Raw genomic sequence first — 22,349 nt, forward strand, 5'->3', positions numbered from 1 at the left:
CACCTTGACCTGGGACTTCCAGGTTCCAGAACTGTGAGAAAAAATGCCTGTTAGTTAAGCCACTCAGTCTGTGGTATTTTGTTACGGCAGCCTAAACTGACTAAAACAGTGAGTTTCTGGTTGTCTCTGAGCCTTCACCACCGCAGCACTGTAGCAGGGGACACTGTGGGGAATAAAGATGAATGAAGTAACTTTAGAGTAAGGTTTCTTTAAGTCTAGATGTACCCATCAGGCTATTTGCCAGGAGTCCACTTGTAGGCTGGCTCTGTCCCAGCATCCCCAGGTTTTTTACCATTTACATTTTCCAGAGGATGCAAAGAAATCAGGAGAAGCAGCCCCGCTCGCCACCCCTGAGGAGTTTCTGTCACGCACCCTGGGGCTTAGGCATTGTCTAATTTGAGCAGGTTGTCTAACTTTGTTGTCAGCATTATTATGGAAAAAGATAATTTCCTCCTTCCTTATAAATGCAAATTGCCTTATTTAAAAATAAATCCAATAGACAAAAGCATAAACTCAAAAAACATAAAGTGGGAGATGACTATTCACATTACAAAAGGACTTTTTGTTCAAATCACTCTCTTCTGAAAAATCTTTCAAACACCCCTTGTTCTTGACACAAAACTTTTTAATATGGCATAGGGCCTTGACAATCAGTGTTTTCTCCAGCCACTCCCATCTTCCAGTGTCCAGCACCCTTTGTTTAAATTTAGTCAATTACTAGCTTTTTCTTTAGAAATGCCACAAACATTTGTGCCTTTGCTCATGTTGTTTCTATGACTTGAATGACTTTTTCTCCATTTCCTTTGCTCCAGTGGGAACAATCTCCCTCACCTTTTAAACCCGGCTTGGTGTACATGTAGTATAAAGAGTTTATATGCATATATGCACAACCCAAGGACATGGACAATGGTGGGGAGAGGGACTGGGGAGGGGGATGGGACGGGGTGGAACGGGTCATTGAGGAGAAAAAGGGACATCTGTAATATTTTAAACAAAAATAAAATTAAAAATTAAAAAAAAAAGATTTAATTTTCAGCAGCTGGCTCCATCTCCCCCCAGAAAAGAGTTTAGCCTTGCCCAAAGAGAGGATCTGGCCTTTGCCCTTGGTTTCTGGGAGGCAATCTCTGGACCCTTGTCTCATGACTGGTAGGAGTGTCTTTATTTGCCTGGGGGCCTTAGGTCATGCCAGGTGGTCTAAGATTGTGATTCAGAGTGGGGGCTGGCCACACCAGATAGAATTTAGAAAGGGGGCTGACCAGAAAGCCCAACAATAGAAGGTAGAGTGGAGGCTTTGAGTAACTCAGTGTCAGTTGATTTAGAAACTGAGGTCAATCAATCATGCCTTCATGATGGAGCCCAGTAAAAGCTCAAGGTTCTGGGTGAGCTCTCCTGCTTGGCAATACTCCATGCCACACATCAACATTATCACACACCAATGCCAGGAAACTAAGGCTGCCCACAACTCAAGAAGGGGAGCAATGGGATCTCTGCATTTTGAACTTTTTCGGACTCTGCCCTATGTGCTTTTCCCTTGGCTGATTTTAATCTGTAGTCTTTCCCATAGTAAACTGAAACTATAACAGCTCTCAGGGAGTTCTGTGAGTCCTTCTGGAGGATGACTAAGGGTGGTTTGAGGACCTAATGAACTTGGAATTGGAATTGGAAGTGAGGGCAATGTTGTGTGGCTGGCATGCCCTCTGACTTTATAGTTGGCCAGCTCGCACAGAGTGACCTCCTCCAAAGAGGCTCTCCTGACTCCTCCAGAGCCCTGCTCTGGGCTCCAGATTTTTCATACCATGTAATAACACTTATTATATCAAGATTCACACTTGTATTCATTTCCTTTTGCTGCTATAACAAATCATCACAAATTTAGTAGCTTAAAGCAACACACATTTAATATCTTATGGTTCTGGGGACCAGAAATCTAAAATGTGTTACACTAGGCTGAAATCAAAGTGTCAGTGAGGCTCTTTTTCTTCTGGAGGCTCTAGGGGAGAATCTGTTCTTTTGATTTTTCCAGCTTCTAGATATTACCTGCATTCCTTAGCTTGCAGCCCCTTCCTCCATTCTCAAAGCCAGTATAATAGCATCTTCCAGTCTTCTATTCTCATAGTCCTGCCACCCTCTTAGAAGAACTCTTGTGCTTTGAAGAGACCCACTGAGATAATTCAAGGCAATCTTCCTATCTCAAGATCCTTAATTAATCACATCTGCAAAGTCTGTTTTGCCATGCAATATTCAAAGGCTTTGGGAATTAGCATGTGGATGTTTTGGGGGGGGGGGGGCATTACTCTGCCTACCCCAGTGCTTGATTTGTTTTATGCAAAATTCATGTCAGTGTTTTTAAAAATATCAAAAGCTGCCTATTTACATTAAAGTAACTAACAAGAATGATAATGATTTACTTAGGAATTATTGACAGAATCTCTTAATCTATAGGTAATGGCAGATATATTTATTGGTGGTGATAACAATAGGGTCACCATGAAGATCAGTTGAGACAATTCATATAAATCACTCAAAGAAGTGCCTTGTGCATAGAAACTACACAGTAATATCAGTTTATTGTTACTATTATAGCTATTATTGCTGTTACTATTAATATACATATTGATATGTAATGATGGGGCAAAGTATGGTAAAGGTCAAAACATCTTCCTACAAGAAAAAAAAAAATCAAATGTTTAGTATAGATTTTAAGAGGATACAAGATGCAATAAGGGGTATGAAAATGGGGAAATGACAAAAGTTGGAAGCATTTTATTCAGTTAAGAATCTCACCTTTGTGGTTCTGGCCGGGTAGTCCAGTTGGTTAGAGCATCGTTCCAATATGCAAGGTTGTGAGTTCCATCTTCCATCAGGGCACCTACAAAGAAGCAACCAATGAATGCATAAATAAGTGGAACAACCAATCTCTTTCTCCCCTCCTTCTCTCTCTCGCTTTAAAAATCAATTAATAAACTTTTAAAAAATATATCAGTTTTAATATATTGTGTATGGATTATTCAGAGAGGTCTGAAACCAGTTCTGAAGGAAACAGGAGGTGGAGGGATAGGGAACAATTTTCTCTGGTCCTGGCTGGGTCTCAGGCTAAGGGAGGAGCACGCCCCCTGTGTGAGTTGGGAATGGATACAGCTCCCACAGAGCTAATTCAGAAGCTCACCCAGGTCCGCCAGTTACTGTCCACCTCAATGGCTGTTCGAAGTCTAGGGGCAAAGTGAATAAGGGTAATGATGTAAAAGTAAATATAACACACTGGTAATTACTTCTAGTTCTGCCCTTTCATAAAACCTAATAAAATTGGACTTTAAATGTCCATCTTCATAATGCAGCTGTGATATGTTTGTTCTGGTATTACTTTTTTGTCTGTCTTGAATTTTTAAAAAAGGTTCATTTCATTGAAAAACAGTACATCTTTTATTTTAAGTGGGATAGAAAAAAATTGATTTTTTTTCCTAAGCCCTAATTGCAAACATGTCAAATAACATGTCACATTTAAAGGCTGTCATGGGAGCCAAACAGTGTAATTGTATATGGACAGTGCTATCTAATTTAGCTGGGTTCGTATGATTTACGAGGCTATTTTGCTATTGGTTGCATTATTTAGATCTTTGATAATCTCCTTCTTTCCCCCAGTAATCTAAATCTGGAAATTTTTCACTTTTGCATCAGGAGGTCATTTTTGTTGATCAAATTATCAGGATGCAATAGGAACTGAGCCCCTCCCACCCCAAAAATGATGAAGAAAGGAGAGTCTTTGCAGAGGATGATAGTTTACAAAGCAAGGATTGGTGTTATGAGTGCAGGATCAGTGGGAGAGGGCTTTCAGGAGGTTGTTTTGTGGAACTCTGTTGGAAAAAGTCATGGCCAAAAATTTTTTCCTCACAAAGCTCTTTGGTGTTGTAATATTTCTTAATATAATATAAATTCAGGTCAAAGTACTAGTTTGCCAAACTTAGATTGAGTTGTTACATTTTTAACACAATTTATTTTCACTAAGAATTGGGAGTAAGCCCTGGCAGGCGTGGCTCAGTTGGTTGGAGCATCGCCCCATACACCACAAGGTCCCTGGTTCAATCTCTGGTTGGGGCTCGTACAGGAGACAACCAATCCATGTTTCTCTCTCACATCAATATTTCTCTCTTTCTCTCCCTCTCCCTTCCTCTCTCTCTCAAATCAATGAAAACATATTCTCGGGTGAGGATTTTTAAAAACAAAGAGCTTACTTATTACTCATATACAGTTAAACCAATATTCCTGCTTATCAAATAGTTTTCCTTCACATGGTGATTCAGGGATACAAGATCCTTTCATATTATGGCTCCATCACCTTTAACATGTGGTTTCCAAGATCACTACAGGAAGAAAAAACACAAACAATTATCCGGGACACTGAAAGTGACGCACATCACTTCTGCTCACATTCCATTGGATACAACCTAATCAGAGAGCTACCTCTAAATACAAAGGAGGCTGGGAAACACGTATTAGCTGTGTGACCTGGAAGAAGAGAAAATGAGTTTTGTGATTAGTTTCTGCTACATATTTATTGTAGATAATCCCTGAGTGGGTAAATCTCACATTCATTATTATTTCTTTAAGATAAATTTCTAGACATGGAGAATAATTTTATTATTTTACAAGTATTTTGAACATGTCAGATTTCTAACTTTTCATCACATCCCTAAGAGACAGGTCAAATATGTTAGTGTTCTTATCAAAAACCCTAGTTTACATGAACTTGTTGGAAAAAATTGTGAATCTACAATATCTCTGCGCTCTCGATCATTTCTCTAATGATATGCCATTCATGAAAAGCTAGATGTCTTTAGATTAAATGTGTGTGTGCACATACATATGTATGTATATGCCAGAGCATAGCTAAATATACTGTGCAAATACATGTCAGTTATTTTTAGAGACATATTTATGTTTCTGTACCACAAAAGGACAATTTACAAAATTTTGGATGTCAGAGAGTTATTTTCTTAAATAAAAATTTATTAAAATCAATCAAATTTTTGATCTATCTCAGATCACTTAACAATTCAAGTAACAGCTTTGAATTTTATTGTTTCTTATTTATACAGAACAAAAGTTATCCCCAAAATATTTTCTACTCATTACTTATCCCTCTACTATTCATAAGCAACAAAAAATAACCACTACATAAGGAAAATTCTAACAAGGGTGAATATAATTTCCTGGAATCTAAAATATAAATTAATGTTAGCAGTGTTTAATATGTTAGCTTGCTTGTTTCCTCAAATATAGCATGGAATAAATTCATACCCCATGGAATTTTCCATTTGCCACTTCTTGAAAGTAATTTCCATTGGTTCCTCCCTACCTTCTCAGTTGTTCACAGATTTAATTATTGCATTTGCTTCTTTTTAACAATTTCTTTTCTGGCTTCTCTTTGAATGATTATGTGTTTACTTAAATTATTTATAAAATGGATACTTTTACACATTTACTGTATAGTTTTATACTCAGAACTGACTATGGCATTAACTTCCCTTCTGTATTTTCTCTTCAAAGTGGTGGTTAACACTTAACAATAATCCTGTCTTGAAATAGAAAATATGGCTCAGAGACTTGAACCAAATGAAATATCGATTCAGGTTGGAGAATTATTTTGATGTTTCAGTTTTGTTACAGTTCAGTTGTTTTAGAAAATATGTAAGTGTGGATTTAGTTTAGACTGGCTCACTGGGTTTTTTGTTTTTAATAGATTTGATTTATAGTTCTGTAAAAAGTGTAATATTGGGTTGGAGTCATAGAGGACACATTCAGCAAAATAGTTGTTTCCAATTTTGGTTCATGGGTCATTACAAGACCTTGGTGTTATAGCTATTTCCAGAGCGAGAGCATGAAGTTTGCACCTCACCATGGAGTCTTCCTCCAAGGGGACAATACATGCCACTTGCTCCCAGCACAATTGTAACCACTCGCAGTGGACCTGACATGCTTGCATGCATCCTATGTGAAATACGGTGATATCAAATGGCCTTATGTCGGGATTATTTGAGTTTAAACTATGACAGGATTTTCTTTTTATTTTTCTACATATGGATAGGAGGTTTCCTATAATTTCACATTTTAAACCTTTACAGCTTCCATTTGTAAACCAATTTTTTTCTTTTAGATTTATTTAACCACTCTGTTTAGTGGGTTACACTTTCAGAATTATAGATTTCCAGGTGACTCAATGGAAAGGCTGGTGTTCTAATCAATTCCATCTTTTCCCTCTTGTTTCAATGCAAAATGTGGTGAAGGGTGATCAAGTTATTGAGTATAGCTTTGGTCATATTTTTCCGGCCTAGGAATGTTTTATACAAAACTACACTTAAAATATTGGTAGGGTTGTCATTGGGAGGAACAATACTTAAGATGAAGGAAGGGGGCAAAATCCTCTCACCAGAAAAACTCTTTAAAGGCCGGATAAATAGTAAGGAGTGTGTTTAATACAACTAATTTATAGATAAATGTGGTGCCAAGCTAGAATACATTAACTAAGGCTTCAGGGTCTGTAGGTAAGATAATATATTGCTTTCATTAAAAAGCAATCTGCATGGACGATATCCACCAGCACTGGAAAGTCTGCAGCTGTCACCTTTATCAGGGGAACAAGAGCAAGCCACTACATTTTAATCACTGGAGTTTGTCAGGAACGAAAAACAGCCAGCTTCCCACAAATCAACAGACATGTATCCTGATAAGGGAAGTGCACTGGGAAAGGACAGCTACATACCACATGACACCACCTATTCTAGGGTGATCAAAGCCCAGTAATTGTTGAAGATAAATCTACTGGATTGGACGTTAGGATGAAACAGTTGTCTTTAAATGAAGCAGACACATACTTAGAGGAATTATCCATGACTTAGAACATGTTTAGATCAGAGCCTATTTTGCAGTGTGGGGAGGAACAGACAATCAGATGGCAGAGCAGGAGGCCCAGGCGTCCTCCCACTACACTTGTTCTGATGACTGGCTCCTGGCTATGTGATGCTCTGATTAAACTGAGAAGCCGTCAGGAAAAAATTGGAATGAGAGTCAGTCAAGACAAATATATCTGAGCAGATGCAACTTGGACAAAGGAGACAGGAAGGGGACTATTTCCTACCTGCTCGTGCCTCTCACGCTCGCACTTAGGGAAACAGAAAGACACGAGCCCAGTCCCAGCTGCCGCCCTTCCAACCCTGTTCCAGCTCAGCTGAACGTAGAGTCCTCACAATAGATCTCCTTGCCCAAGATGTCTTGAGAGAGTCTCTATGCTTTTAATGTAAGAACTTTAAAATAAAAAAACCTGTAAAAAGGTTACAAACAAAACCAAACAAAGTGGATATATATAAATACTACAATTTTTTTAAAGGATTCAGGCATCATAATGAAAAAGCTATGACATAGGAATGTAAAGTCAATCAAATGGGTTAGATTTAAAAATAAGAGTGCCTTGAAATCAATGCCATGGTAAAGATCAGTGAAGGGTGGGAAGATAAGACATAGGATAAACATGGTGGCAAAAAGGAGACCATTTACTCATAGGGCAGGAAAATGAGGGGAAACTGAACTCCGTCTTTGGAAGTCATCGAGGATCACAACCAAGGGGATTGTGATCTATTCTCAAAACCCAAACAGGATTATGGTCTCTGGTTTAAAGTACAGTTGTTGAATGCTGGCTTTCCAAATATTAGAACTACCTGTTAATAATACTAAACAGTTTATTTCTTATCAAGATGAGAGAACATAAACTGAAATTATTTTAATTGAGGTGAAATTCACATAACATAAAGCTAACCATCTGAGAGTGTACAATCCAGTAATCTTTAGTAAATTCAGTGTTATACAGTTATCATCTCTGTCTAGTTCCAAAACATTTTCTTCACCCCCACAGGAAATGCCATAACCATTAAGCAGTAGGTCCCCATTCCCCTACCCCCGGCCCAAATCCCTGGCAAGTACTAATCTGCTTTCTGTATCTATGGATTTACCTATTCTGGATATTTCATATAAATTGAACCATACAAAAGTGACCTTTGGTGTCTCGCCTCTTACACAGCACAGTGTTTTTTAGGTTTACTCACACTGTAGCCTACATCAGTACTTTGATTTTTTTTATGGCTGGATAGTAGTTCATTGTGTGGGTGTACCACACTTCATCCCCTGTTTCGTTGATGAACATCTGAGTTCTTGTTGTTTCATTGTTTGGCTATTGTAAACAGCACAGACTTGAGGGAAGGGCAAGCTCTGCTCTATTGGAATTTCGAAGTCGGGGTTCCAGGATGATCTTTCAAAGCCGGAACCTGGTCCTTTATTATGTACTAAAGGATAATTACGTAATAGTTTAGGATTGAAGAACTAGCAAGCATTGGAGGCAAAGGCTCAAAGAATCTTGGGATGTGAGTTGCCTGCTGATGCTTTTAATCAGAGAGTTGGTAGATCTTTCAGGAAATTTCTGTAATAAACTATCCAGTTATTTACTTGGGCAGCAGACTCTTGAAATAGTAAATGTATGCTGTTGGTGACAATGGAATAGTAAAGCATGTTAATATAGACAGCAAGCTGTGTGGTGTGCTTCTTAGACCACAAGAAATGAAAATACATAAGAAAAGAATGCAATTTTTGACATGTATCGGGGCATAACTGCTTCTGAACCATTTCAATCACTAAATTCTATAAAATAAATCATACCTATCAGTCCTTTGTGTCACAGCAGCATAGCAAATGGTCTGGCACAGAGTAGCAGCTTCCCAAAATCTCTGAGAGTAATAACATGATATTCTTGCAGTGGAGACTAAGCAAACATTGGTCTCAATATTTTATATATTTGGCCAGTAAAAGAGAGCACCACTTTAAGTATCTTAAATTAGTTGCTTCATATTATCTATGCCCATGGGAAGCTATTCTATCATTTAATAAACAATGATCCTTTGCAGTTTGGCCATTACCCAATTTCTAAAAGGATATGGGAGAAGTTGGAGTGTCCTTGCAAGGTAGGAGCTATAAAGACTAAAATAAACTTGGCAGCCAGGCTAAATATCCAATAGCTGATGCTGCCTGATGACACAGAGCATATTTATAATTAGAGTTTCCTGTAATTAAAGAAAAACTAACTGTAAAGGACTAGGAAGAAAAAATATTCCTGCTGCCTTTGGATCGATCGGAAAGAGTATTGCAAAAATAAAGACTTGTCTATGTACTTTCAAATAGAAATAATCAAAGCAAGAATTGCACTGTACCAGGAAAAAAAATATTTTGGCTCCACAGAGTGTATGTATACTTCTGAATCCTTGATACCTTTTCTAAGCCAGAAAGAGTGCACTAGTTTACCTGTGTCTAACAATGCCCATGGGGAAACAAAGTGGAATCGCTCCAGACCATTTGTCTTTGAAGAACAGTTGCTTGTTTCAGAAGCAAAAAGAATTACCTTTGCTGAAAATAATATTACTTCAGAGAGGTTTTTTTAAGGGGATATTTTATATGAGTCATTTGAATTTTTGCATTTCACAAATTTTATAAACCGTGGTAAGATATGCATAACATAAAATTTACCATATTTACCATGGTAAACATCTTTAGGTGGCCAGTTCTGTGACATTAATGCATTCATAGTGTTGTGCAGCCACCAATACCATCATCTTCAGAACTTTTTTCTCTTTCCCAGCTGAAACTGTACCCATTAAACAACTCTGCATCCTCTCCTTCCCCGGCTCCTGGCAACCACTTTCTATGGTCTTTCTCTCTGAATTTGACTACTCTAAGTACCTCACATACCTGGAATCACATAGTATTTGTCTTTTTGTTGCTGGCTTATTTCATTCAGCATAGAGTCTTCAAGGTTCATCCATATTGCGGCATGTGTCAGAATTGCCGTCTTTTTAAAGACTGAATAATATCCCATTGTATATATAACATTTGTTTTACCCATTCATCTATCAGTGAACACTTGAGTTGCCTCCAGGTTTTGTCTATTGTGAATAATGCTACTATGAAAATACGTGTGCAAACATCTGTTCAAGTCCCTGCTTTCAAGTCCCTACTTTTGGGTATACATCCAGCAGTGGATGCTACACCATTTCATATTCCCACCAAGAGTGCATAAGGGTCCCGATTTCTCCACATCTTTGCCAACACTTATTTCTGAGAGAGAGAGAGACAGAGAGAGGGAGAAATAGACATCCTAATGGATGTGAAGTGGTCCCTCAGTACTCTTAAGTTAAACATCTTGCTATCTTATTTGGTTTACTCAACAGTCCGTTCCCATTTTTTTTTGCTTTCTTTAATCAAATAAGAAAATAAGCTTTTCAAATGCAATGCGTGCCTTTAGTTATACAGGGAGAGAAAAAAAAAGTACACAGAAATTAATAAGACCCTCGGGTTTCTACTAAGGGGAATGACGATGACCAATATCGACTATTCAGAATACTTATACATATAACTGGGGAAATAATTTTAAGTTTAACTTAATCTTTCTGGGCAAGATAAGGTTGTGTCTCCTTAAGAAGGAAGGCAAAAGAATACTCCAGTCTCTAACAGGGCTCACAAGGTGTTGTAAGGGATACAGTATCACACCCTGTTTCTTGTTTACCTTGATTTTGATGTCACAAACAGAGTAAGCAGGACCATCACTGCATTTACCTGGAGCCTGTCACTAGGTTTCTATACTACCAGAAACTTTCTCACTGGTCTTGGGCAAGTAATTCCAAAGCTTTCTTTTCTGTACTTGTGAAATGAGGATATTGGAGTCTATTACCTCTAAGGTCACTTCCAGTTCTGGGATCCTTTTTAATTTGCAATAATCCTCAGTAGTTATCTACAGGGATAACATTTTAGAAGTAAAGAGTTAGGCAACAATCTTGTAAGTAAAAGCAATATAGAAAGTAAAACTAGTTGAGTCCATTCATATAAAAGAGTTTTCTATTTTATGTAGCTTTCTGTGGATTGAAAGAGATTACATAAACACACATCAGAATAGAGCCTATGACTTGCTCTGGTATAAAACCACAGAACTGTTTCATGATAATATTGATGATCATGGAAAAATCTGAATTTTATCATCTCAAATCTAGCTCTTTGCCATCCAAAGCCCTATTTTTCAGCAGAGGTTATGGGGTTTGAGTGATTGCTGGGTTATCTGGAATTCTTGGTTAATGAACATACCAAGCACCCTGGATAACTATAGGAAAGTTATGGGATTTCAAGTCAGGGGTGAATTTCATTCCCCAAGTGTCTAGACGTTGATTCTTCTTTGACTGTGGATACAAGACTACTAGCAGTTAAGTAGAGTCTCTTGAACAAGAATCCTGATCTTCTGACATGATTGAAATCTATGACTAAAATAGCCCAGAAATATCTAAATCACCAATTAATTGGAGGTTTTTTCACTAATTGTCATAATTCACGAAAACATGAAATTCAGTATCCTTTTGTTTGTGTTATTTCATAATGGATTACAACATATTGTTTATACACTAGGATGTTGGAGTGAGTAGGAAAACCACAACCCTGCTACCTATTTTGCACCCTTGGGCAAGCCATTTAGCCACTCTACCATTGTCTCAATATCTGGGCTGAAATGGACAATGGATATTTATGGAATGAATGCACATTTTGTCCCTATAAGACATTCCATAGTCTACTTGTGGTCATCACTGACAAATGGTTCTGGGCAGTATTTGGTCTCCTTTGGGTCATTTTTGATTTGCAGGGTGTCACTATGTAGCCTCTTTCTAGGCTTCTGTGTTTTCCACTCAGAAGACCCTTCTAAACAGCACATACCTTGAGGGCAGGAGCCCTGCACTCATCAGCACAACATTAGATATATTATCTTAGGTTGCAGCCTTATTTTTTAAACTATTCAATTACATTTTGACTGAAGTTTTTATGCTTAAAGGAAAAAGAAGCCCCATCCAAACCCCATGCTGTTCAAGGATACACTTCCCATGATTGTGCCCACTACAAACTTATGTGAGCTCTTGTGTGGTCCAGTGTGCTCAGGCTAAATCCTTTCCTTGATGTTACAAACTGAGGATATGTTCTAGGATATGAAGAAATACCTTTTGCAAAAGACTAGAAAAGTCAATAAAGGGAAATTGTGTATTACAAACCCATATTTAGGAGGAGTATTATACTCTGATATCCTGAATAGAACAAGAATTAAGTGGTTTTCTTTGACTACCATTTTCTCTTGGAATAAAAATCTCTATAATCCATCAACCAGAAAACTACTTAAATAACATCACCCGTCGTCTGTAGGCCCAGGAAAGAAGCCACATTGTCTTTTCTTTTTTCTTGTACTTTTCGAGAGAGAATCTGAGTATTTCATGTTGATTGCTTGATTGGCTGCAGAGGGACTCTTTAAAAATACTAAAAAAAAAAAAATCAGGAATCCAGTACAAATCAAACATAAGCTACTATCAATCATGTGCTCAGGGCATTATGTGAGGTTTTTACTCAGAAAGATGTCATTAAAAGTTGCAGAAATTAATTGGCGCCATTGAATGTAATGGCCTTTCCTGCCATAGTTTCTCAAATGTAAAGAAAAATTATGGATAACGTAAATTCCTCGTGGGATTCTTATAGATGTCTGCTTTGTTCTGTTATTGTTTATTGCAAATGTTATTACTGTGATCTATGGCCCTATCACGCTTTGTCTGAACTGCGCTGCTATCCTGCGGCCCACAACAGCGGAGGGCTTTAGTCATACGCCAAGATCGTGTTTATTTGGAAATTCTTTGCTTTTATATATTCTGAAAGTGTCTCAAGGTGTTCATTTTGTGTGTTTAAATTTTTATATGAAAACGGATTTGTTCTGATTGATTAAATATTGACTTACACCGTTTTTAGAACAACTCTGAAGCTTATTTAAGTTCAGGGTTTGTGTTCTTCTTTCCCAGGTTTGAATTCAGTGTAATAATGCCTATTACCCTGTGTGAATCGATGGATAGAGATCTGCAATCTTTCTCAATAACAACATTGGCTTAATTAGTAGTGGGTTAGAAATTTGACTCTTAATTAAGGCACAGTTTTGTATCTCTGAAAAGTTTAAGGAAAAGGAACTTCTTTTTTTGCATATTAAATGCTGTCTTCTACTGCATGACCTGTAACTCCCTAAGTTATATTAAATTTTTATCTAACGCCACTAAAAGTTAACCTTTTGCCTCCACATATCTTGAAAGCATTTGTGGATGCCTCATTATTCTTTTCTGATTCTATGATATAAGAGTCTAGAAATTTATGTAAAGGGACAGGATGCCCCTTGGAACATGGAATGAATTAAACTTACAATTCTACTTTGCTCATCTTTTGATTGTGTTTGGTGAAACTTTTAGAGTTTTTTGTGTTAAACTGTTTAAGATATATTTTGAAGATATTAATTAGTTGATATCATTTCAAATGCTGAAAAATCTATAATGAAAAGTTAAATTCAAGGTCAATATGGCTTCTTAGGTTCACATACTCCCTTGGTCCTGACACAGAAATGGTAGGGAAAAGGCTTAATAGGTGACTGTAAAAATTAGCCAAAGCAAATTTTAGCATATATAAAAATAATAAAACAAACTTTCTGGAAAAAAGCAACAATATTTTGTCTGGGGCTGTTTAATGATATTTAAAACCTATTAATTTCATGGCATGTTTGGGAAGAGGCTAGAAACACTGAATAACTTTATGTTTTAATTTTGTTGTTAATATCCTTACCTGAGGATATTTTTTCCATTGATTTTTAGAGAGAGTGGAAAGGAGGAAGGGAGGGAAGGGGGTGGATATATATATATATATATATAGAGAGAGAGAGAGAGAGAGAGGGAAAGAAACATTGATGTGAGAGAGACACATTGATTGGTTGCCTCCCACATGCACCCTGACCAGGGCTGAGGATTGAACCTGCAACTCAAGTAAGTGCCCTTGGCTGGGAATTGAACCCATGAACCTTCAGTGCATGGGCCGATGCTCTAACCACTTAGCACACCAGCTAGGTCATGAATAACTTTGTTTTGTTATTAAAACTATAAATAAATATAGATATAAAATAGTAGTGGCCCCTAAAAGAATGTGGGCACATTGTATAGGTTTTAAACCAGCAAAAGAAAACTGAAATTTTAAAAATTTTAACAATCCAATAAAATGCAGAAAAGGAGCAAAAGGCAGCAAATAAAAAAAGGTACGCAGAAAACACAAAATTACATGGTGTAAATAGGTACAATATATGACTAGCTGCAAAAACACAAATACATCATGGACTCTATTAAAAGACAATTTATTAAAGTATATTTTTTAAAATGCAGCTATATCTTGCTTGAAACAACTTGAAATATTTGATTTTCAAGCGTTTTGTGGACAAAGACATGTTTATGAAAAATGAGGCCAAGGCTACATAGTTCAAGAAGAAGTCTGGGTGACTCTATCAGAAAAAGTTCAACCAGAGAAGCAGAACCAGTAGGATATATATATTAAGAGATTTATTGCAAGGAGTTGATTTGCACAATTGTCAGGGCTAGCTGGGTAAATTGGAAATCCAGGGGGCAGGCCACGCAGGCCACCAGGAAGGCCACTCATTCAGCATGGGGAACATCCTCTACCTCAGGAAAGCCTCAGCTCTGCTTTTGAGCCCTTTTAATTGATTTAATCAGGTCCATGCAGATTAACTAGGATAATCTCCCTTACAGTCAACTGATCATAGATTTTAATCACATCTACAAAATACATCCCAAGCAACAGCTAGGTTAGTGTTTCATTGGACAACTAGGGTCTGTCGCCTAGCCAACTTGATACATCAAAAAGACCATCAGAGTGACCAAGATCTGACACTACTGAAGGTCAAAGCAGGAGTCTCCTTGACCATAATGCTGGAGACCATTTCTCTCACATTAGTCCCTGTATTGGATCTTATCTTTGTGCCCACATACTGGCACCATAATGAGCTTCTACTAAAACCTCTTTGATTGACAGGTCAACTGCAAATTCTCAGAGCACAGAAATTTTACTTATTAGCATCTCCCCATGCTCGTACAGCATTGCTGTGAGTGACTGCCTACCAGGCAACTCGGAGCCACTCTCTGTGAATATTTTGTGTTTGCCGTCTCTCTTGAGGCTACCCTGCCAGTGCAGGGTGACCATTTTTTCTGTAGGCCATGGTGAGGAGGAGAGACTGAATACTCTAATTGGAATAAAAATTGGACAAAAATATTTAAACAGCAGTTCACCAAAGATGTACAGAGAGAAAATAAGGTTATGAAATATTCTTTCGTCAACATGATTAATCATCAGAAAAATACAAATTAGAACCATGAAGAAATATCACTATAGACTTGTTAAAATGGTAAATGTTTAAAAAAGAAAAATTCTTACCACACACAGGCACTATTCTAAGTATTTTGCAGGTATTATTTTACTTAATTTTTTTTTTAAATATATCTTTATTGATTTCAGAGGGAGGAAAGGAGAGAGAGAGAGATAGAAACATCAATGATGAGAGAGTCATTGATCGATCCCGCAACCCGGGCATGTGCCCTGACCGGGAATCGAACCCCGATCACCTGGATCCTAGGTCGACGCTCAACCACTGAGCCACGGCCGGCCAGGCTATTTTACTTAATTTTTAAAAGAACCTTATGAGATGAATTTTATAATTTTCTCCATTTTACAGAGGGGATAATAAGTGGTGGAGCTGGGATAGAATCAGGCAGTCTGATTTCTGATTTCCAGGCTTTTAATTATTCTGGCTAAGACTCTTCCTTTTAGACTTCTCTCCCATGCTATAGGTCTTTCCAGAATATTATATGTAACCATACAAAAAACACTACAAAACTCAGGATAGTTTTCCAATTTTTTTTTCTGTCCTCACCTGAGGATATTTTTTTCCATTGCTTTTCAGAGAGAGTGGAAGGGAGAGAGAGAGAGACAGAGAGAGAGAGAAAGAGACATTGATGTGAGAGAGACACATCGATTGGTTGCCTTCCGGCATGTGCCCCAACCAGGACCAGGGATTGAGCCTGCAACTGAGGTACATGCCCTTGGCTAGAATCGAACCCAGGACACTTCAGTTTCAGGCCGATGTTCTAACTACTGAGCAAAACTGGCTAGGACTTAGTTTTCCAATTTTTGCAGAAAGTTTAATATTGATATTTATAAGCAAATTTTTAATGGTTTGCTTTTTCTTTCTACAAATAGATTATTTTCCTTTATAATTTTCTTAGAATTAATCAATTTCCATACCATGGTCTTTGTATTTCAGAGTTCAATGAAATGTTCTGTGTTAATTTGGGAATATACTACCTTCAGAGATCTAAAAATCTTATTTTCCTAGAGAATGGTTCTCTTAAATGATAACAGAGAGTGAAGAAACTCTCTTCATTTTAGGTTGATAAGAAAGAAACATTCTCAACTATTTTCTTGGTAAATGGGCCCAAAATAAATGATCTTTCTTTTTCTACTCCCTTGAGACTACTAAATTTTAAGAAAGTAGCTGTTGGGGATAAAATAAGATATGAGCCTTGCTGAGTTGTAGGTTTTGTCTGGATATCACATCTTGATAGGGCAGAAAGAAATGTGAAAACTTAAGGCCAAGACTGGAGTTTGAAATGATGACACCTAAATTATATAGAGAATAAACTAATATGGTTCTCTGTATTCCAGCTTAGCTTTCCTTGTAAAGCAGAAAAAATTGATGATGTTGCGCTTGAGAACTTTAATTAGTTAAGATCATTTGTAAATAAGCTCTTCAAAGAAATGCATCCATCATTTATTTCATAGTAGTCCACAGCAATTCTAAAAAGTATGGTTCTCTTAGGCATGGCGCTCACCATGGACACCCGGGAGTGTCCTGAAGAATAGAGGCCTACACATATAAAATAATACCCTATTTCCCTTCATAAAGAGAAGTCTTTTAGAACACACTAAGCACACTTTGACTCTTCTGGCTGAAACTAATGTGAAGGGGTTACAAGTTAGCCAACTGTGAAATCAGCCCTTTTGCAAGCATTGAATTTCTACAAGAACTGAATGTAAACCTCATATGACCCCTTAGGCTCTCCTCCAACATATCCTATTAGCTACTGGGCTTGGGAGAGTACACGTCTCCTGGGTGTGGCTGAGTCAGGTTGGTATATCTGAGTCTCTCGTAGCTTGGTGTGTGTCCCAGGACAAACTAGAAACTCAAGCCTCATGTTTGCTAGCAGCATCCCTCTTGCCAAAATAAGCACCCATGCTTCCCTGTTCACCGGGTCGGGAGCCCTCTCTGCCTGCCTGCTGCTGCTCTCACTTCTGATGCCAGCTCTTCCCTCCCAGGAGAGAAGAAACAGACCTGCAGCGTGGGCTCTATACACTTTCATTTCCCTTTTAGTCCCTTCATTACTACTTCACTTCTCTAGCCATATGCAGTAAAATTTGCTTTCTAAAATAATATAGGCCACTCTTCAGAATTAGTAGCATGGCAAGTTTTATCTGTCCACTGCAGACAATGTGGATCAAGTTCGCATCTCCCCCAAACACCTGGCTGGATGCTTATCTTGGGCATCTTCCTGGTGCCATTCTGTATCATGTGGATAATATAATCAACTACACCTCCAAAGAGGAATGAGCTCCCAATTGCCTACCTACTCTTACATATTACCATTTTAAGTTAAAATATTTTTAGAGTTTTATAAATTTTAAAGATAAATTTTAGAAAAATTTTAAAGCATTTAACCCATGTTAGCTAAAACTTAGATTTGTAGCTCAGTCATGCATCAAAGATCCATACATCTTAATAGTGCTTTTTCTGGATATTTTTAATTTAACAGACATTTTTGTGGCAGATTCAGATCTCTCGACTGTCTTGGAAATCTGGAAGTGCTGGCAATGCTGGCTATGCCTTCATCATGCTAACTGTCCACTGGAGCTGAGCCACTCTGCTCCCCACATGTTTCCACAGTTCCTCATAGTCTCCCAAGAGAAGGAATGAGTTTTTGCTGCCTTTTATCATCTTATGGCTTGACCTTCTGCAAGCTGTCTGGCCCCTGTAGCCACCTGAGTTTGCAACCTTTGGCTGTAATTGTTCGTGTTCAGATGGAACCAAACCTCATTAGGTCAATTCCATAAGGGGGCTCTTTTCCGGCTCTGTCCACATTCAGAATCAAACTGTCGGTGCCTGTAATCAGGCAGTGTCTGCCCTGTTTCACACAGTGATGTGGAAAAACTTAGAAGAGTCTATGAATTCAAGACCATGAAAGTTAAGAAAATAAAAGATATGTAGGGAATGGCTTGTTGAGTAAGGCAATGTCCATAGGAGCAATGTACTTACCTATGTGTACAATAAATGTTAAACCTTTTTTGGGTTTTGGACACATTTGAAAGTGTTTCCTGAGGGGGGAAAAACACATTTATACAATAACATCACAAAATTTTCAAACGATTTTAAAGGTTCCTGGTCGCCCTGAGGCCATTAAAAAAACCTCGAAGTTCACAGGTCTCAGGTGGGGACGCCATGCTCTACAAACATGATACAGAGGTGCTGCTGGCAGAGTCCCCTTGCCCCTGAAGAGGCTGCAAATGAGCCTTTACCTAGTGTGACTCAGATAGCTCGGGGTTAGTCGCATTCAATCTGCATCCTCCGCTGTGTCCAAGGTCTGGTCCCTCTGCCTTCATGTTTCATACTATTCATCTTGCTTGTGACACTTAGTTCAGTCCTAGTCCCAGCTCCTCCAGAGGCTATGCTCAGAAGGCTGAGCTTCTTCCCAGGTTCACCGTGGGGCTGTGTCCACCATCTCACCGCAGGAGGAGAGTTCCTCCGCAGGTCAGCGTGAAGAGGGGAGATCTGACAACCTCCGCTTGGAGCCAAAGCCAAGGATAGCTCTGTGGACACCACTGCACTTCCTGAGAGATGCTGTGGGACTTCCCCGTAGCAGCAACAGCTCAAATTTGGCTGCTGAGTTACTCTCCACTTAGCATCCATCTGGATGACACACAGAGAGCCTCAGACAGGTGCTCCCTGCCACAGAGGTTGAGAAGCACAGCTACTTAGCCTATCAGTTCCTGTGAAATGCAGTGACCTTTGAAGGGTCTGTGACTTTGGAATTTTATTTTGATGTATCCAGTGGTGCCACACTGAATCCTAAGTCCACGCCTTTCCTATCAACCAATGCCCCAGTCTCTTCTCACCCTGGTGTCTGAATTTTAGCACTGTGGCTAGGCAAATAGGCTATGAGATCTTGGAAAAAATGATACAAACAAATAATTCTTTAAATTTTTGATGACATGTTTTTCCCTTAAGTTTTTATTTCCTTCAGAAAACTGCTGCCAAGCAATTCTGTATAAAGTGAATTACAGAAACCAATCATGAAAAGATCTCAGAGGAGAAAAAAAAGGAAATTTTTTTAAATGTAGTTCTATTTTCCCGGAAGCATCACCCCTTTCATCTTTAGCAGTATAACCTCTTGTTATGTGAGAGAGTTGACGTAGCTTCTGTTTGATGATGATGTCTTTTGAAGGGTCATGGCCAATATTGTGGCTTCTTCAAGGACTCAACATTGCTTGTGCTTTTTGATGTTTTGCCTCTCCCAGGCCTGCTGAGCAGATAGATGACCATGATAAGTGGGTATCATGGGAAAGTGATAAGAATTCAGAGGTTTGGCATGAGTTATGTATTCACTCATACAGAAGCGAAGATTCTAGGCCACCTAGCTTGTCTTGGGCATTCTTAACAGCTCAGATTCAGAATCTTCTCTGAAGGACCCAGAGAGAAATCAGAGAAGTCAGGCTTGTTCTGTATTAAGAGAAAACAATAATTAAAGCACTTCAATCATAATCACTCTGGTTTGGTATGTTTTCTAACATGTTGATGATATTCTGTGACTTGTCAATAAAAATACAGAGACTTAATACAAGCCAGTTTCCCTGGATAGCCTAGTCCCCCTAAATGAAAAGTATTATAGCCAAAGCCTAGCCCAGTTTTTGGCACACTATACGCTCATTATAAAGTTTTACTGTTGAAACAAAGAAAGCACACTCTTAACCCTGTTCTCATCACCTAAAAGTTCACATGCTTCAAAGTCTTCTTCATGTAGCAAGATGTTTTATCTGCATTTTAAACTGGAACCTCTTTATGTCCCAATAAAAGTAACTTCTTAACATACTCTTTTTTTAGTGTAGAATAGTGCTGGATTTTTTCTTTTAAAAAGTCTATACCTTTTACTTTTATTGACTAGATCCTTAACTGTGTGAGTAAAAATATTGCACGCAATTCTTGGTTCTAATTTGGAAATAGGACACATTTTCTAAGGCAGTAAGAAAAAGAAGTAGGGAGGTAGGAGTAGAGAGATGAGCAACATGTATATAAATGATAATGTTAGAAATGCAAAGAAAGAGCACTTTGCACCATAATTATTCAGATTTCTTTAGTCTCCTTTCAAACCAAGATTTGTTTACTAGAGGCATTACAATTTAGTGAGACAAATTAGACTAAACTTTTTTATCTCGGGTGGTTTGCACATGCACTGATTGAACTAGTATTTCTTCCAAAGATTTCCTGGGAAGATAAATGAACAGAAGGAGCAATTAGGGTAAGGAAAAACTAAAGATTGGCTGACATGATTTAAGTTTACCACTAAGGCAGTTTGTCATTTTGTCTCTATAATCTCTATCAGAATTGACTAAAACAGTAAACATAAATCATTATACTAATTTATTTCACTGCACTGTGGCCTGGGAAAAGAAGATTTCATTTTTTTCTAAGAGGCTGGGGATTTAGGGAGCCACTTTGAACGAATTTTCATTTATATATTGGGGAAAATGAGAGAATCAAGGATGAACACCTCAGATTCCTTAAAATGGTATTTTTGGTGGCAGGCCAAGTTCTTTTTACTAATATACCAAAATAACTATGGGTTGTGCATTAAAAGCAGCTCAACATTGATTGTATTTTTTTTTTAAGCAAAAATTAATTCTTAAGGTAGAGGTGTAATCAAATGCACTGCTGAAAGTGATTTTTCAGATAGTAGTTAATAAGCCTTTAAGTTTTTTTTCTCTGAAGAAGCCTCTGTGACCAGTCAAAATCCCATAAACTGAGAGTTTTTATAAGAGATCAATACTGTTGATAATTAGGACTGAATATAGGACACAACATTGCTGACTCACCAAAGCAAAGCACCATTGGCAGGCCCTGAGACGTATGACCCAATTGGCTAGTTGAACAAAAATGGGGCCATTGGTTAACTTATGGAAGTAGTGTATTGTTTCTGGGTTATTTCTTTAGTTTTTAGGTTAAAATTTTTCATTTGAAGATAAGTCTAATTATAAACCCATTACAGATGAATAATTACTTCTGAAGTTTTTATGAAGTAGTTTTATGTAGTTTCTAATATTTTTCAAACATTTTCATGTTTGTGTGTATACTTATAAATATATATGTATGTATATTTTTATATATATGTATATACACATACATGTATATTTACAGCTTTAATAAATATGAAATTAAGATTATTAGAAGTATGATTATCACAATTTTCTTTAGAGTTTCAAGAAATTTTGAAGCTATAAGCAATGCACTCAGACTTACAAGTATTTTATTGAGTATCCTCTCCATTAAACCATTTGTATGAGGGGAATAGTCAAATGAGTTTTAAGATTTAAAACTTCTCATCCTTGGGGGAATTACAACCTAGGATAGAAAATAAGATGTAAATATAAATAAATGATTATAGTATAAGGCAGAATCTCGAGTGCCCTTAGGATGGATATTAACAGGCTGCTTGAGACAGGGGTGGAAATTAAATTTGATCATAGTAATTGGAGGAAATTCTACCAATGGGATGTCAGTTGAGGTGGGTCTCACAGGGCAGTAAGACTTCAGCAGCTCTTCCAAGGCAAAAGTAAAAGTAGGAGTGGTGGCACAGGGGATAAAAAGTTTGAGACGCTTCCAGGAATGAAGGGGAACACTGGCTATGCCAGGACTCAAAGGATTTGTCACTCCTGGGAGCTACCAAGAGCATGAAGGTAAGATTAATTGAGATTGGATGAGAATTCCTACCTAGTTTAACCAATTTTTATGGGCAGGGACGGGGTTTGGGGCGTGGTCCCAGATTTAGCTTGGAAAAAGTTGAACTATTGCTTAAATACAAAATACACATGCGTGTGCACACACACGCACACACATAACAAATAAGTTTGTTAACCATTGAGTGAAACATTGGAGAGAATTAAACTCTGAAACAGTGTTGGACTTGTCAAGAGCCTTGAATGCCAAGGAGTTCTAAACTTTATTTAGGAGAGGATAGGGAGCAAATGAAGATTTTTACATAAGAGAATGGGAATTTTAAACTATGCTTTAGGAAGATTAACCTGGTAACAGGTCTTGATATTAA

The sequence above is a fragment of the Miniopterus natalensis genome, chromosome 3 (assembly GCF_054644295.1).
Source record: "Miniopterus natalensis isolate mMinNat1 chromosome 3, mMinNat1.hap1, whole genome shotgun sequence".
NCBI lineage: Eukaryota > Metazoa > Chordata > Mammalia > Chiroptera > Miniopteridae > Miniopterus > Miniopterus natalensis.